This window comes from Rhynchophorus ferrugineus, unplaced genomic scaffold, assembly GCF_030347505.1.
Source record: "Rhynchophorus ferrugineus isolate W39M unplaced genomic scaffold, kcgeb_rfMv2 rfM9, whole genome shotgun sequence".
Lineage (NCBI taxonomy): Eukaryota > Metazoa > Arthropoda > Insecta > Coleoptera > Curculionidae > Rhynchophorus > Rhynchophorus ferrugineus.
In genome coordinates this window covers 2434117-2452965 of record NW_027472588.1, presented here as the reverse complement: position 1 = coordinate 2452965, position 18849 = coordinate 2434117, and positions in this window count along the sequence as shown.

Sequence of the window (18849 nt, the reverse complement as noted above, 5' to 3'; positions counted from 1 at the left end):
TTTTCTAATTTTCCTGACACCATGCCGAAAGAACCATATTGGAACAACAATTCAATATTCGATCCATTTTTACACTTCTTCAGCATTTTGACATTGTATACCAGCAAAGGTATTGATATGAACAACTTATAGTTAAAAGGCTTTACAAGTTTACACAAGGTATAATGCTCTATAATAGAATAGTCTCTATTTTAGCCTGCCAAGCAACGAAACCTCATATTGAAATGATTTGAAATGAAATACTCACTCAATTCAGTATGGTAAACGTTCAGTTCAACATCTCATTCATCAACTGCTAAGCCGTCTGAAAGTTCCCTGAGATTTTGAACGGAATTTTCGTTCAATTAGTCTTACGATTCATTGTCTTCGCATTTTTTCGATATATCTAGGGCTTTCTTTGTCATTCACAGCAAAATCGCCAGTTTTGAGTCATTGAAACCAGAAGAAATCCATAAAATGATTTCAATGACAATAAATTAAAATTGATTGAAATAGCAGACACTCTAAAGATATCAACTGAACGTGTACATCATATCATTCACGGATATTTGGGTATGAGAAAGCTCTGTGCAAAGTGGGTGCCGCGCGAGCTCACTTTTGACCAAAAACAATGACGATTTGATGATTCGGAGCAGTATTTGAAGATGATCAAGCGTAATAAAGCCGAGTTTTTGCATCGATATGTGACAGTTGATACAATATGGCTCCATTATTTCACTCCGAAGTCCAATCGATGGTCATCCCAGTGGGGTGCACACGATGAACCCGCTCCAAAGCGTGGGAAAACGCAACAGTCGGCTGCCAAGGTTATGGCGTCTGTATTTAGGGATGCGCATGGATACCTTTTCATTGACTGCCTTAAAAAGGCAGAACCATCAAATTACATAGCGTTATTCGACGGTTTGAAGAACGAAATCGCCGAAAAACGGGCGCAATTCATGAAAAAGGAAGTGCTGCTTCACTAAGAGTATGCACGGTGCCACAAGTCAGTGAAAATGATGGCAAAAATATCCGTGAATTGGGCTTCGAATTGCTTCCTCATCGTATTCTCCAGATCTGGCCCACAGCGACTATTTCCTGTTCTCAGATCTAAAAAGAATGCTCACTGGAAAGAAATGTTCATCGAATGAAGAAGTGACCGCCGAAACTGAGGCCTATTTTGATGCAAAGAAGAAATCGTACTACAAAAATGGTATCGAAAAGTTGGAGGAAAAGTGAAGGCAATTATGTTGAATAAAAAAAAACAACATGTATTATAAACAACATACTAGGGTAGGCCGGAGACATTTCAATTGACCTTTTATAACCTTAAATAAGGACAATTTTTCTTAGCTCTTATTTGTTCACCAGACATCAAAAGCTAATTTCTGAACATTTTTCTTCCGATAAAGCAGACACATTAACATTCTACAATGTTCTCTCTACAAAAAATGTAAATTATAATTTTATGTAATGATTCCATTCTTAATCGTATTTTATTCAAACTTACCTTAATTATTTTAAATACTTTCCTCAGAAAGGGAGGCAAAATTTCGGCTAAACCCAATAATATATAGATTATTAAAATTATTGGGACTTATATGTACTCTATTCAATAAGTGCCTTTTTAAGATTAAAAAAAATACATGTAAGCTGTTAATAGGTAGACATATATCATGTACTACCTTACAATGTTGTTGTTAATGGGAAGAACATATTTATTCGATATTGAGAGACAATAAAAAGGCATTAGCTTGAATCAATAATAAAGTAGTACCTGTAGATGTTTTACGTAATGCTAATTTAAGCGCTATTGGGTAATTTCTCGTTTGGAAATCGAGATAAATCAGCAAAAACAAGAAAAAGCCAACACTAATCGATATTTATTGCCACATTAATCAATTTGATACAATAAAACAACACAATATCTGTATATACACACACAGTTAGTTTGCAAGGTTATCAACATTTTTCTACCGTTTTTTTTCTCTCTCGGTTGGTTCGTTCTCATCGAAGATTATCCAAATCATGTGTCATGTAGCGTTATATATAACAAATATAGGGACGTCGAATGAAATGTTAGATAATAATTCGTTGTCACATCGTATATATCGATTGTTCAACAAATCATATACATGAATATAAAAAAATGATCAGAGGGAGTTAAATCTGGCGAGTAAGGCGGGTATCGATGTTTTTAACCGACTCAAAAAAAGGAGGTGGTTCTGTATTCGACTCCATTTATTTTGGATGTATGTTCGTCGATATATCCGTCAACTATGGACCGATTTTCAAAATTATTTTTTATTCTTAAGAGTGCACTTCGGAGGTGGTCCCATTGGAACCAAATTATTTTAACTACTACCAACTGATCAAGTCGGTGCCCAGTCGAAATTACACAGAAATAATAATATAACTTTCTGACATATACACAAAATTAATTTAGCAAAATAATTAGTTTTATTGTAATTATTATTAATTACAAGGTTAAGGAAGTGTTGTTTTTAATTTTTTTTTATTTTCTTATTTATTTTTTAAAGTCGGTTCAATTTTTTTTGTTAAAAATGTTTTATTTGCAGGGTGTGTTGCATTGACTTTGTTATTAATGTCTTTACATTAGTTATGTTCTCATATTTTCCAAAATATTATTTAAAAAAAACACTTTTTGACTTCTCTAAGTAGTAGTGAAGCTGAGGAGTCAGGATTACACCACTTTTTAGCTTGTTTTTTTATTTAGTCGGAATATTAATTGGCAAACTTCTAAGAAATCATTGTAGAGGGCACCAAATAGATACCAATATATGTCAAAATATCGCCCTCAAATAGCTGCAAATTTAAAAACTGTGAGAAGAATCAAAGAAGAAAATTGTTCTTTGTGTTGAAATAAAAATATTTCGAAGGGTATGCGAGAAATAATATGTAATTGTGCTAGAAGTAGTAATAATACAAATAACTTTTAATACTACTCTCTTTCTCTACTATTTTTCCAACGAACTCCCACCACTTGAAGAAGTGTTAACACTTATAACAATGTATACGCTTTCGCAGAGTATGTTCTAAACCGAAATTGTATGTTCTAACTTTCGTTTATTTTTTAACCAAACTTAGAAAATGATACTGCGATACTGTCATCATCGATGAAGACAATATCCACATAAATCGCCTCCGAGTATTATCCATGGTACGGACCAAACGTCTATGTCCCATTGTTATAAGGCTGGTACCGATCACGAAACCGTCGGTACCACCGCCGAAGATCCGAGCAATTTATTCTCCTAACGTGTCGAGATTACCGGGAAATTCGGTTCCCACACGGGCTTCGGATACCCGCTTTTGAAACGGCGCGGAGGTTCTGGCCAGGTACCACTCGCACCGCGCTCCGGTACGACTTAATTTCCTGGCGAAAGTTTACGGTGGACATACGTATGACGTACCTTGTAATTAAATAGGCAGCACTTTCTTAAAATTTTCAAACATACGTAAAATTTTTTTTAACTAAATATTTGGTGGTATTGTAATTGAGATGGTGACAGTCTTCATGAATCAACAAGTTGAACATCACTCGTACGGATTACGTTCAGTGTTCAATGAAACAGCGAAAATATCGATATCTTTATATAAAAAATATATATAATCCTTCCAATAAAACAGCGAATGCACGTCATCAACTGCAGTCTGAAGGATTCGAACATGTAACCGAATCGGTCTATAAAATTCGATTTTTGTTGGCATTGATCGACACCGTTGTCATATGTCTGCAAAATTATTCAAAACATAATCAGGATTAAACACCGGCAAACGTTCTTTTAACGTTTTATTTGATAAATATTTAATTCTTGTGTAAAATTTGTGATAGTACTGATTAAAAATGCTAAATAAAAAATTATAATAAGTCTGTTTCTTCGGGATGGAACGAAATAATGAGGGCCCCCTCTTGACAGTAAAATGTGTTAGAGATGCAAGTATTTATACTATCAAATATTATGTTGATGCCGTTTTAGTGGAAATATTTTTAGGATGTGACAGCTGTACTTAATATTTTTTTATAACTATATCTTTATTAAATGCGCTTAGTACAATCTTAATTATTAATTAATTTATTACTACTTTTTATTTGTACTTGGATTAATTAACAAGCAAGACGAGTGCGAGAAAATACATCAATATGTATTCCTCAATTATAAAATTATAATAACTTATAGCTATAGTTTACACTAAAGGTAAACATTTTATATACGTTCGTATGGTTTGGTTCGCTTCAATCTCCTGACATCCCCCGCGCTGTCCAGTAGTTGTATTGCTTCCACGTTAGTATGATTTAGTAATCTTCTTCCGTGATTCAAGGCGAAATATTGGACAACTTCGCAAATCCATTTGATTTACAGGTCGTCGTGTAGTTCTTCGTTGGTTATATAGCGATAAGCATTGGTAATCAATCGAAGAACCTTGTTTTGACAGCGTTGTATGACTAGTTGATTTGAATTTTTAGTGCAACCCCATATTTGCACCCCATAGGTCCAAATTGGCTTTATAATTGTATTATAGATCAACCTCTTTGATTTTAGATCAAGTTGAGAGTATCTTCCGACTAACCAGTATAGTTGTTTTATCTTGGTTCTAATGTGTTTTGCTTTTTGTCTAATGTGATGCTTCTAATTTAATCTACGTCAGGATGGATTCCAAGGTATTTAACTGATTCTGCTTGAGGAATCTGGCATCCATTGAGCGATAAAATCAAGTTTTTATTATTTCGACTCAATGCAAAATTAACGTAGACAGATTTGGAGGTATTAAGTTGAATTTTCCAAACTTTCGTCCATTTGTAGATTTTGTTGACTGCTACTTGCACTTTTTCTATTGCCCTATGAAGAGATATCTCTTTTGCCATAATAATTGTGTCGTCAGCAAGGGTTCCAAGAAGTGTTTCTTTTGTAGTTGGAATGTTAGCAGTATAGAGTAGATAACAACTAAAGAGAGTATATAATTGATATAGAATAACTTTTACAGATAGAGATACAAAAAGAGTAAATGAACTAGACAGAACGTAGTGATAAATCTAATTTTATAAAGACAGTAACATAAGAAACGTAGGAACATCATTGAAGAAATTGGCGGATGTTTTGATACAAATATTGGACCAAATTCCGTTGTAAAATATTAATACACTCTACGAATATACTTCGCGAAGACCCACAGCTGTTTTAAAAGCAAATAGTCTCCCAATAATTTATTAATAAAAAATATCGTGTATATATCGGGTGTTCGGATTATTTGGTCCATCCCCTGTATGCTCTGAATAACCAGTTATAATTAGTTAAAAGAAAAACAAGCAGGACAACCTTAGAATTGATATTAATTCATTTTGATATACGGATATTAATTTAAACAAATTTACCACGCACTAGTACCACAACAACCGTACTAATCAATTAATTAAATGATCGTTATTAATCTGGTTGTGTGCTGCGCAATTCTTGGGGAATTTATGGAACAGTTCTCTGGTTAGGTCGTGTCTACTATAAGCATACATTATTCGTCCAATAAAACTATGATTAATTGGACATTGAAATGGGCCAAGTACACACCTGATAAGCTGTGACCAAACTTGTAACAAAAATATTTTCTTGTTGACAAATCATATTACAAAAATGGTATTGAAAAGTTGAAGGGTCGCTATGATCACCTTTGAAGAGAATTATGTTGAATAAAAAACTAATTTTGCAAAAAAACGTGTTTTACTATGGTAGGCCGGGAACTTTTCAATTGATCTGTTATTTCTTGCATGATCATTGTTGCAGATTGTTGAAAAATTTCGATATATCTATAAAATCGATAAAAATGTAGCTAAATTTTATACCGAACATTGAAAAATTATCAAAAACTTTTTTTGTTGTTGAACAATCGATATATATTCGATATTAATGTTAAAATAATCAATGGGAAGGAAATAACAACAATCTTAGTATCCCATATTTTTAAAATCCAATAAAAACTACCAATTCTGTAGAAATCTAGAAGAAAACCAACCAAACATCTCAAAAAGAGAACGGTATTTTTAAGCAGGGCCGAGTACAACTTAATACCTCGTCGAAAGGTCCACAATGGGACGCAATAAATCCCATCAAGTCCATAAATGGGAGATATAAAGTACCAATGACCAACATCTCGCTAAATGCGATCTGACAATTTTACCACACGGGCGATGAATGGCCCTCGATTAGAATGCGCCAGCTAAAGGCTTCATTACAGTCGAAGCTCTTCAGACACCGGCGTGATTTTTTTGTTTCTTTCACTCCGTTGAGATTTTTGTACTAATCTCATTACACTTGATGTTCTCTTACTTTATTGATTTCAATTTCCAATCAGATATTTTCTTGAATACATCATAGAAAGTGTCTCAAAAGAATGTTAATGTTTAGTAGATTGTTCAAAAAAGTTATCTTGGAATATAAGTCGTTAAAATATTGTTCTATCCCTCTCACATTAGTACTTCTAAGAAGACCTCTGACTGACGACAATCCTCAACACCAATTCAATTTTGTGAAGAAAATTGATTCTTTGAAGTGCCAGATGTTACTCTTTTATCTGTTAATGTAATATTTGAACTGTTATCCTTTCAATCCGATGTTTTAAAATTTCTCTAGAATATTCAGGATTTTGGCAAATATTCTGACCAAGACTAATTTTTCTAGGCAGTTTAATATTTGGTATAGTATAGGTTACAATCTAGATTATAATTTAGAATTTTGGTTGTAAACCTATGTATATTATGTTAAAATGGTTTGAATATAATGCATTATTTCGCAAAATATACTGCTCTAAAAAGAATAAGCTTAATTCCTTAAATAATAGCACCTAATACGTTCGTAGTTTGAATTTTGAACAGACTGACTATAAAACCAAATGTAGACTATTGTTTAACAAATATAGAGTTAATGGTGAACCCTTCGTTATTGTGTATAATTGATTTTAAATACATATACATATGTATATGCTGATTATAGAGAATTTTACGCTGAATCGAATGATATTATAATAATTTACATACAACCATTTATTTTTAAGATAAACCATGGATGATTTATTTTCAAAAAATTTGTGAATTTCTGTTCTTGTCCCATATCTTAAAAACTATTAGTTCTAAGGCAATTTAACATGGATTTTCGTTTCATTCAGTTCAATACTCATATATTCTGAGAGTTTTATCTTCATCCGTGATTAAATATATTTTTCCATTTTTTCCATGTATATAGTCATGAAAATTTGCCATTTTTTGCAATTTTCAATGATTTTGCTGGCATTTCCATTCAAATACACTTAGGTTAATATAAATTACCAGGTTTATAAAGAATTTTACGCTGAATCGAATGATATTATAATGATTTACATACAACCATTTATTTTTAAGATAAACCATTGATGATTTATTTTCAAAAAATTTGTGAATTTCTGTTCTTGTCCCATATCTTAAAAACTATTGGTTCTAAGGCAATTTAACATGAATTTTCGTATCATTCAGTTCAATACTCATATATTTTGATAGTTTTATCTTCATCTGTGATAAAATATATTTTTCCATTTTTTCCATGTATATAGTCATGAAAATTTGCCATTTTTTGCAATTTTCAATGATTTTGCTGGCATTTCCATTCAAATAAACGCAGGTTAATGAAAATTATGCTGACTTTATAAAGAATTTTACGCTGAATCGAATGATATTATAATAATTTACATACAACCATTTATTTTTAAGATAAACCATGGATGATTTATTTTCAAAAAATTTGTGAATTTCTGTTCTTGTCCCATATCTTAAAAACTATTAGTTCTAAGGCAATTTAACATGGATTTTCGTTTCATTCAGTTCAATACTCACATATTCTTAGAGTTTTATCATCATCCGTGATTAAATATATTATTGATTTTTTTCCATGTATTTGATTTAAGTTTTTGTATAGACGAATTGTAGGATAGTCGGAAACGACTAGTAACAATGTATGAAATAGATTTTTAAAAAACATCAAACCGAGACCCTAACTGGAATCCCAGCAAGCACCTTCCGTTGGTACCGCATTTTTGTCAGTTTTCAGAACAATAAGTCGATCGAGAACACAGAACGATCACGTCCCGGTACTATTTCCGTGTAAACAACCGATAATTCTATTGTTCGCGGCTCTCACAAATCCACATCGAGGGCCTGAAAACTTATAGTTCGATTATCGATAAGATCTGCCCGTGGTCGATACGGATCGCGGGCGGCGCTGCCCCATGCCCGATCTCGTTTGTTTCGCAATGCGGAAAACGCCGATCCGGCCCGATCCGCGTCTAAATTCTATCGCTTTTACGGCCCTCTAATGTCGTCCGGACGGCTCGGGGACCTGTATCGAGATAAGATTGGGATTTATCGGAATCCGAATTATTTTCCCACTAGTTACATGCGGTAACGCGTCGTTGGAATTCGGTATTGGCGACTAATATCGATTTTAGCGAAAGAGGCCGGAGATTCTTGTTAGTATCAGCCGATTTTATTTGTATCTCATCCGCCAGATAAACGGTTTCGAAACTATTATCGGATAGCTTAAATATTCACTCATTTTATTTGGTTGAAACATTCTTTCCCTATAAAACATGGGGCAAAAGTCCCGCTACCGTTTTGATTGCCTCTAACTTTGCTCAAAGAAAAGATAAGAAAGTTTGGTTTTCATAAAAAGTGTATATCGTTTTTACATATTTGTTTTCGTTATAATTGAAAAATTCTATCGGGTAAATGGTGACCGTGATTCGCTATGCAACTTTCGGCTTTTTTGAGGCTTTTTCATGACAGAATGCATCATCAGAGGCTGAATTTCTTCAGTTTCCTGACGAATATTGTCTTTAAGATGTTGAATCATTTGGGGCTTATTCACATAACCTTTTGATTTTAAAAACCCCATAAGAAAAAGTCTGGTGCTGTTAAGTGCGGAAATCTGACTGGCCATGCTAAATCGCCACACCCGAAATTAGTCTTCGTGAAAAAAACGTCGTTCAATATTTGAATTGTTGAACGAGCTGTGTGCGTTGTGGCCCCATCTTGCTGAAACCACATGTCCTATAGTCCTTGCTCTTCCATTACAGGCTCAAAAAAATTTCGAATCATGTCTTGGTACTGTTCAGCAGTAACAGTAACTGCTACACTTTGGTCATTTTCAAAAAATAGGAACCAATAATGTATCTAGCATGAATATCACACCATACAGTTGTTTTTAGTGGATGCAATGATGTTTCATGAATTAATTGAGGATTCTGTGTTCCCCAAAACCGCCTGTTCTGTTTATTGGCGTGGACACTGAGAAGAAAATAGGTTTCATCGCTCATTATCTATTTAGACGAAAAATCTTCAATTTTACCAGACAGCCTTAGGATTGCATTACTGTACTCAACTCTTTGATCAGCATCCCTCAGTAGCAATATTTGGAAAAATTGGATTTTGTACGGGAACATTCAGTTCAAATCAGTTTTCAAAATTCGCCTTAAAATGCGCGCAAAAATGTGTAATTGGGAATCACGTCTCCAAATTGATGTTTTAGGAGACTCTACAGCACTATTGCTTACCAGAGCCATATTTCCAGCGTTAAGAGACGTCTGTTGTCTTCCAGAACGAGGTTTGTCTGCTATCGTACCGTACTGTCGAAAATTCGCACGTAAACGTTAAACTGTGCTTTGGTGAGGCACCGGACGATTAGGATATTTTTGATACAATTTCTGCTGAGTGGCAATAATGGAACGATTATTTTCAATAAAAATTGTCACTATTTCTGCTCGTTCTTGTATCGTAAAGTGAGCTAAACGTCACACAACCTAGATGGCGCACAATCGAAATGGTGCCCCACCTGTTATATCAATTTTGATAAAAATGGGAAAATGGAATATACTTTATCTCCAACCCATTAATTTGATGGACGAAATTATTTAGTTCTTTAAATTTCCATTTCATTTCAGTTGTTAATAATACATCAAAAAATATGTCACTGCAAAATAACAATTAAATAGCAAAGCTCAAATTAGAAAAACACCCATACATACATAAATTTTCATATAAATTACGAATAGCGATATTGATCTATTGCAAGAGCCCAGAGAGACCATTAAAAATGTCATATATTCAATCCATAAATCACCGATCATCCCAAAAATACTGATTATAATTAAATATTCAAATTCAGGGTAATAAAATTAATTATTCCAAACTCTCCAGTTTGTTTAACAAATTTTATGGCCATAAACTCTCCTTTTAATTTTAATATTCCCAACATTATCGATAAATTATAATAAATATTCTTCAATCATTAATATTGGTTTGTTATTATGAATATATTTTATTAAACTCTCAAAAATAGAATTAAAAAATTAGTTAATCAGATAAAGAATATGTGAAAACTTTGTACGAGAGTTTGAAATGTAAGCATTTACATTCAGTCAAAATAATAATTTCAAACGTGTTCTATTCGCTAAGAAGAATCATATATACTTATATCCCAGAACTTGTGCCTGTTTTCTTTTGACATACAAATATATATTTCTTTAATTAATCTTATATACCATATATATATTTTATCTTATATCGAAATTATTGTCAAAATAACTATTAGTAACATAACATACTTTTTAAATCAAACAGCACCGACTATAAACTGATTTTTATGTAGTTATTACAACGATTATTACATATTTTATTTTAAAAGGTTTTTTTAGTGTTTGTGACAAGTCTAAGTTTGATTATTTTTTACATTTTAATAAGTTCCTTATTTATTATTTTAAAGTCTTTTTTGTAAAAATATTTAATTTTTTTCTTTTTAATGTTAGATATTTTCTGAGTAGATTACGCAGTTATTTTATTAAGTATTACAATGGATAGCCCTGGTAAAAGTGCAGCCCGTATGAGGAAAAATAGGAATAAAGAAACAATGATTGAAAATAAGGAATATTTCAGGCACTGGAGCCCAGTACCTGGTCTAGGTGATTTAACAAATGTTCCAACCAAACTAGAAAAATGAAAGTTGCTGCTCTATTGGGAATCGAACCCGTGACCTCCGCATGTGAGCTTAACGTTCTAATTAGACATAACACTATAGAAACAGTTGCCTACCATGTTTCTACGACATCTAATATGGTATGAATAGGGCTTAAAAAGCAAACTGAATAGCCTTTACACTGAACTACTTCTGTTTTTTATTACATCAGTTCACCAATAACATTATACACAAATATGTGATTACTTTAGATAAAAAATATGTGAAAACCTCGTATGTGCCTTTGAAATTAGAGGTTTTCCCTCCATTTCCCCCCTTTCCCACTTGGGATCCTAACTTGGTTGCAATGGGACCACCTCGGAAAGGCACTCTTTCAAAAAATCATTTTGAAAATCGGCTCGCAATTAACGGAGAAATCGGCGAACATACACTTAAAAAAATATATCTTGAATTCGGTTAATTATTATTTCCTAAAATAATCGGTAATCTTCACTGTTCATCGTATATTGTAAAAAGGGTATTCCAGTATAGAAATTTAAAGAAAGTGAAATTTTTTTAATTAGAAGAACGTATAGTTCATACCAAATTAAGTAGTTTAAAGAAAATCGCGTTTAAATTTCGTTTTTAGACGCCGAAAATTATTCAACGAAATCCTCTTAAGGGCTTTGAAACTAAAGCAAGAAATCAGTTTCTTCAGTTTAGATGCTGCGTAATTAAAACAGCTATATCTCCGAAAATAATTTAAATGTTGCAAAATCCTCTTAAGGGCATATTCTCGAAGAGTCAAGCTTTGAAATAAAAAAGTCTAAACTAGAATACCTCCTTAACTAACTGCGAAACAAAACAAAAGAACGTTACTCAACGGACAGACGATCAAACACATTAATTAATTTGAAAAAAAATCTCATCAATGTTACCCACTTTTTCAGAACAAGAACCGACCGAAAAAAACAACGAGGTATAATTAGTTACGATGCTGGAGACAGATTACCGTCGGTGGTGTTGGCGACTGATATCTCGCAGAAATTAAGGATAGACACAAGCGGTGTAGGCAACCACGATAAATCACGGAACGGTGGATTCGTTCGAGATGGAAACGTTCGTACGTACGTATGGGCAACCTTAAACTTTAATTGCTGGCGTAGAAAGTGTTGCTGCAGTTGGTTTTCGGTCGGTAACGACGCTCTCGGATATTTTGGATGTTGTTGTCTTTTTTCGCTCGCTTACTTGCATCAAGGAAAAGAATGTGTGTTGTTAGTTAGTAATTTCGACTGTTTATCGTCGTCATTTGCATAAAATGCAATCGGTGGCATAACCATTGAAATCCTGTTGGTATAAATAGATTCGTTATACGAGGAATAGTCATTTATAAACTATTCGAAAAACTATACATTAAGACACTCAAAATAATCGCTGACTGACCTACACCCAATATATTCTGGTGTCCCGCAGGGCAGTGTTATTGGCCCAATGTTATATTTGTTACTGACCTACTGACATCAAGAAACAGTACTGTTGCAACATATGCTGACGTTCTAGGGGATTAATAAAAAAAATCTTGATTAATTCTCCAGATTTTTAACAATAACAATCAAATTAAAAAAAAATAATTTGAAACTAATTTATAGGTTTAATAGTTAATCTATCCCTATAATAAATTAACCCCAGTCTTCCTTATATTACCAGTAATAACATATAGACATGGTTTCAATCACACGGCAGTAAAAATTCAGTCACAAAACTTCTGACCAACAGTGTAGTTAATTCCAATTAACCCACCACAATAATAGCACGCGCAGATGCAATCTACATATCCGAGAAAAAAAACTAACCCTACACTATTAGATATAGAACAAACAATAGAAATACAGGACGCCTCGGGACGATTTCGATTCCGTCATTGATTGTGTTGGGGAATTTGGAATACAAAAAAGAAACGGTTCCAAAAACTTATTGTGCCGGCAAACGGTAGTCGATGGTAATGGACTGATAAAATTTCTGGTGCCGTGTAAACAATTTTATACAATGCGTACGATCGATATCTGTTAAAATTCAATTTGGTCGACGTCTAATCTCGTTCCTGCATCGCCCGAGATAAATTGGTATACGTGGGTGTTTATTAATGGTCGAGACGTCCGTATTTTTACGTCGATATGGTTTGACGTTTGCAGTTGTACTATTCTCGAAGTTATCTGGATGTGTGTGGACGTAGGGCAAATTTTAAACCCAAGGCATATTTTTTTTAGTACCTTTATCCTTAGTGCTTGAACAACCCGACCAGCGGGTAACCATTTATTGTGATTATAATATATATAGCCCGTTCAATAAATTCTTAGTTAATTTGGGTTCGACACACAACAAAATTCTAAATAAATAAAGTAATAAAACAAAAATATAATTTATTTTAACATTATAGTACATCAAATACATATGTTATCGAGGAACTTAAAATTACAATTTATTATAAAGTTATAATAGTTTGTAGGTTAGGGATGTGTTTGATTATAGTTACATTGAACTATTTTCCATCCCACCGATAAGTTAGAGTTCAAGGCACGTTTTTTATGTAGTCATATACCCTAGAGGCCTAAGCAACCAAATCAACAATTGTGTATGTACTATATTTTACTTAGTTCCTGTGTCTTTCTTGTAAAGTCATTTTGATATCACTGTATTTCTCGTTAGTTTGTTCTGTTACTCTCCGTAAACATTTTGCTTGGTAAAACTAAATTTAATCACTGCATTCTCCTAATATACTTGCCAAATCTGCAAAACAGTTAGTATTCTGTTCCTCTTCATACATTTTAACTAAATTCTCATTTATATTCTGAACAATTACACATATATAAACACAAAAGCTTACACACTCTACAATAAAATGTCCTACTGTTATTGTATATTAATTGTATACTCACATTTTTTTTTACTTTCATCACCCTATCTTGGAATTATAATCCCATATTCAGAAAGTTTCAGTCGAGTAAATAGCTAAGCTGATAATTTCCAATCTGTCTAACATTTGTTAATGATTCCATTATTTCCTAATTCTTCTTCAATGCGTCTACTCCAGTCATCCAAACCGAAGGTGCTATTAACGATTCCTATTAACAACAATATATCTGCAATGAGGTATAAATAAATGTTCTAACAAATAACACCTAACTAATTGTTATTCCAACATTATTCTTATTCCATCAACTTTTCTTATCTTAACACTATTATTATTATCTTGCCATGAGTGACCATTGGGTATATTGGTTCCCTTCTGAAATATCCATGTCCCATCTAAATACACAAAGTTCCATTAGATCTCTTCGTGGGGTGTATGAATCTCTACACTTTCTATAGATACTTTTCAGACTAACAGTTTCCTGTGAAATAATTGTATTAAATAATATTTATACTGAAGAACCTACTCACTATTTTTATATATTTCATATATTTGATCTCTGATACAGCTAACATCAAGCAGATCTTGATTCGTCACTCGTAGTATGTGGACGGTTTCTTTTCTGCGAATCCAAGATTCTACTTTTCATTTTTTGAGATATTTCAGTAACCCTGTCCATATTAATATTCAATGCATTAGATAAATAAATAACCAACATTCTTCCTGTTGTGCACTCGCTTCTTGTAACTACAATTATGATGAACTTGCAATTCACACAAGCTAAATAACCATAGACAGATACGCTAGATACGCTGCCACCAAGGTCGCCTACCATAATGTATGTCTAATATAACTTGTCGAACTCATCCTATGGAACATTCTGTTAATTATTAGGAAATATTTTAAGTGCATTTTTAAACATAACAGCTTCGAAAGAAATAAACAGCTTCGAGAAAGACATTATATTTCTCTAACATTATTTATTACTTCTATCGAACAGGCATCTTAATACGATTTATCCGAATTTCGAAAAACCACTATCGATATCCGTTCCCATCAATTTTATATAACATCGCATTATACACGAAAACCCAAAAAAAAAAGTTACACAAGAAACCCGATCTTGCGCAATGCCGAAAGAAGAAAAAATACGATCGCTTTATCGAAGAGAAAGAAAGATGGCTCACTTAGTAGGTCGACGTCTACTTCTAATTAAATAAACAAATTAGAATTTGTTGTTTTTGGTTAATATGGTCATAAATACGTCGTATAGTATATTACCGATAATTACGTCTCTTGTTTCGTGAGCTGCTAATTAACTAAGCCGTGAATAGGAGACATAGATATGTGAATTTTGATAATTAATCATGCGGTAGTCCTGCAATAATTTTGAAATATCTAGTATATAAATTTTCTTTTAATTATGAATTTAAAATTTTAATGATGCAATTTTTAATGACGTTTTGTTTTTTTTTTCGGTAAGATGGTAGCACCATAGTTAATTAATGTGGCAAAGATGAGGGCGATCGTCTAACCAGTTTGTAATAGCAACAGAGACAAGGTATGCTTGTTCGGGTATATTTTGACCTGTTAATTTTCTAAAACTGTGTATGTTTATGAATATACAAAAACTTGGTGTATACAACTGTATATGAAGACGATATCTCATTATTTAACTTTCTGTACACCTAGTTATACTTCTTAGAATGAATATAACGAACTAATTTTAATTATAATTTAATCACAAAAACTCAGGAAAACGTTAAAATCACTGTTTTTTATTTCTGTACTCTCGGCTCATAGCGATTAACACAACATGTTTCAAAGTAGCGACATTTAGATATGGAAAGACGTGAAAAATTGCTCCAAAATTGCCTAAAAAGGTAAATCTCTATTTTATCTGTTAGTATAACACACAGTGATAGAAACTTAGGAAAGTGTATTTCAAAAGTTGTATGTAATTATGTCAATTATATTACAACAATAAAACTTAATTTCATATTTTATAATCTCCCTATTGCCCAAACAACCCAAACAATACATCCCAAATAGACAAAAGTCAACACTTAAAACGCTAGTCGCTAACTTAAGAACGGGTCATCGAGCCAAAGATGGAAAGGAACTGTATATTGACCCCTGATATTGACCAAAAACCACCGTAGATAATTCCGATAATGAGTTCGGCTTAATAAATCACCCGGTACTAAACAATAATAAACTAATAGAGACGATTAAAACTTTCGCTAGTAATTATACGGATTTTTTTTCATCGGTGCCGTGTTACGCAGCCGGCAAGATTGCTGCATAGGTTGTCGAAAGAAATTGATTTTTTCTCGCGGCCGATGTCTTCTCCAAATGCCACGGGTCGATCAATTTATATTAATTACGAATTTGTGTTGCTAATGACAAAAAGATGCTTCGTGGATGCATCTGCGATAAATATTGTTTTATTGTTTTATGATTTCGTTTAATCTCCTCTATTCTTGGTATAGTCGAATGGGGAGTCCGTTAAAACAAGGCAAGAGTTCATTTCAATCATATTCAACAACTTACTTAATCTAGTTTGGTCTTTGCAACACTTAATTAGTTAAATTACACAAGTCTGCAACAGATTTTCTCTAAAGCTGTTTTGGGTTGTGTAATGCAATCTCTATGTTTTTGGGAGTGTTGGTGGATCCGAATATTACTTCCTTTTTACCATAGAACGATACGTTTCTTGATAATTTCGATAGCTATGTTACACGAGTTATTATATTAAAATAAAAGAGAATGAACTTCAAAAATTTTTACTAATTTACAAACCATAAATCTTACATATTGTTTACTGGCACATACTATAAAAATTTTGTTTTTCTCAATGAGACTCTTCTTTGTAAATTTTATATTGTGAGAATAATCTCAAATGTTTCTGTGAAACGTCTAACAGTAGTCTAATATCAATGAGACGTTCTATTTCTCTTGGTATCTTATCTCAATCTCTTTTTGTCTTGGTGATATTTCTACAGAGAGAACTCCTAAATTTTCCGGAAAATAGTGGAAGTGGTGAAGAAAATGTACTTTTAGATTCATTAAGCATCCTAAAACTTGAACTGCTTTTATCATTCTTTCTATGATTTGTTTATTGTTATGATTTTTATTATTTCAACTCTGTCGCTGACAGGCCTGGTAACTTTGAAGCTATGTAGTTGAAGCAATCTCCATCTTTAGGAAATGATGCCAAAACTGCTTCATCACTATCAACTTTATGTGCAGCGGTGGATAAGAAACCAATATAGAACCAATATAAGTTCCCTCATCATTTTTTATCATCATCATCATCATCTCTTTTTAGTCCAGAAGTTTGTTTGATTTGGTATCCCATAGATGTAGAAAGCAAGGGAATTTGATAAACCCGGGTTGCTCTCCGACCAACACGCACAATACTTAAAATTACCAAATCCAAAGAACCAATTCCAAGTTTTTATAGGTTTTTTGTGGTGTACGGAATGACCTGGAGGAATGGAAGTCGTAGAAGCATAAAGTGCAGATCTGCTCTAAGGCTTCTTTTTGATGAACCTATGACAAAAATTGACGAACAATATCCTAAAGCCTTGTTTAATTATGTCTGAATGCCTTCATCAACGCTCAAACCATACTAAAACGGAGTTAAATTCGAATTCAGCAGAGTTATTTATGCAAAATCTTCCAATGCTGTGTCATTGGGTGCTTAAATATGAAGATCAGCGATGTATGTCCATCAATTTCAACCTCTTCTCCCAACAGATATTGCTTTGGTAACAAAGGGAGAACCTCGGAAGCGCACTGTTTTGAATAAAAAAATAATTTTGAAAATCTGGCTGAGAAATCGGCGAAAATGCATATATATATATATATATATATATATATATATATATATATATATATATATATATATATATACATGCGAACATACATAGAACCTTCTCCTTTTTGGAAATCCATTAAAAATAGAATTAGAAGTCCACGCCAAAGAAGCATGCTTTTTTACAAGCGATGCTACCTTCTGCGGTCTAATATATTAACCCAAATATATCTAAAAACGTTCTCGCTTTCTCATACACCTGCCTGTAACTTTCATGGCGCACCGAGTCCTTTTTCCTGCTACCGTATTTTGTCATCAATCATCGATTAATTGCTACATAGCCGATTTGATACCGGCTGTCGTACCGTCTACGTAGGCCCCGACGCAGTAGTTTCGCGACGAAAACAATAATTTATTAGCGAGATTAAAGGCATTAGTTAGCGTTTACCACCTAATTCGATCGCATATCGCCGATAACGATGAATTTCGATCGCTCAAATTTAGTCTGCCGTCCGTATACGCGATAAATATGTATAAGATCGCTATTAGAAGGGGATAGTTTATGGCGGCGAGCTTCGGTTTTGACGGATTCTTGAGTATATAACGGAAAAATATGCCGTCGTAAACATCGAAGGTAGTAATTTGTTGTTGGAAAACAAAAGGAGAGATTTTTAACGAAAGAGAACTTATATAAGGTGAAGGAGAAATGTGGGAAATTGTTTTAGAATTCTTAGAAATGGATATGTCGAATCTTATTTGGATATTAAGAGGTAAATAGATGTAAACGTTACTCAATATGACTAAAGAAATACTATCAGAAACTAACCTTTACCTCAGACAAAATTAATTATTCAGTCACAATAGTTTGTAGGTTAATGCTGTATTTTATTGTATTTTACATTTAACTCTTTTCCACGCCACCTATGAGGTAGAGTTATAGGTACATCTTTTATGTCATTATATCGCCTAGTAGCCTAATTTACCTAATTAACAACTGTGTGTTCAAGTATTGTATTTTACTTACATTATAGATCAAATTTACCTCTTTACTTTTAGTTTTTGTTTCCTTGTAGAGCCTATTTGTTACCATTGTATTTCTCCTTAGTTTGTTCTGTTATTACCTGTATACATCTATCTTGATAAAACTAGAT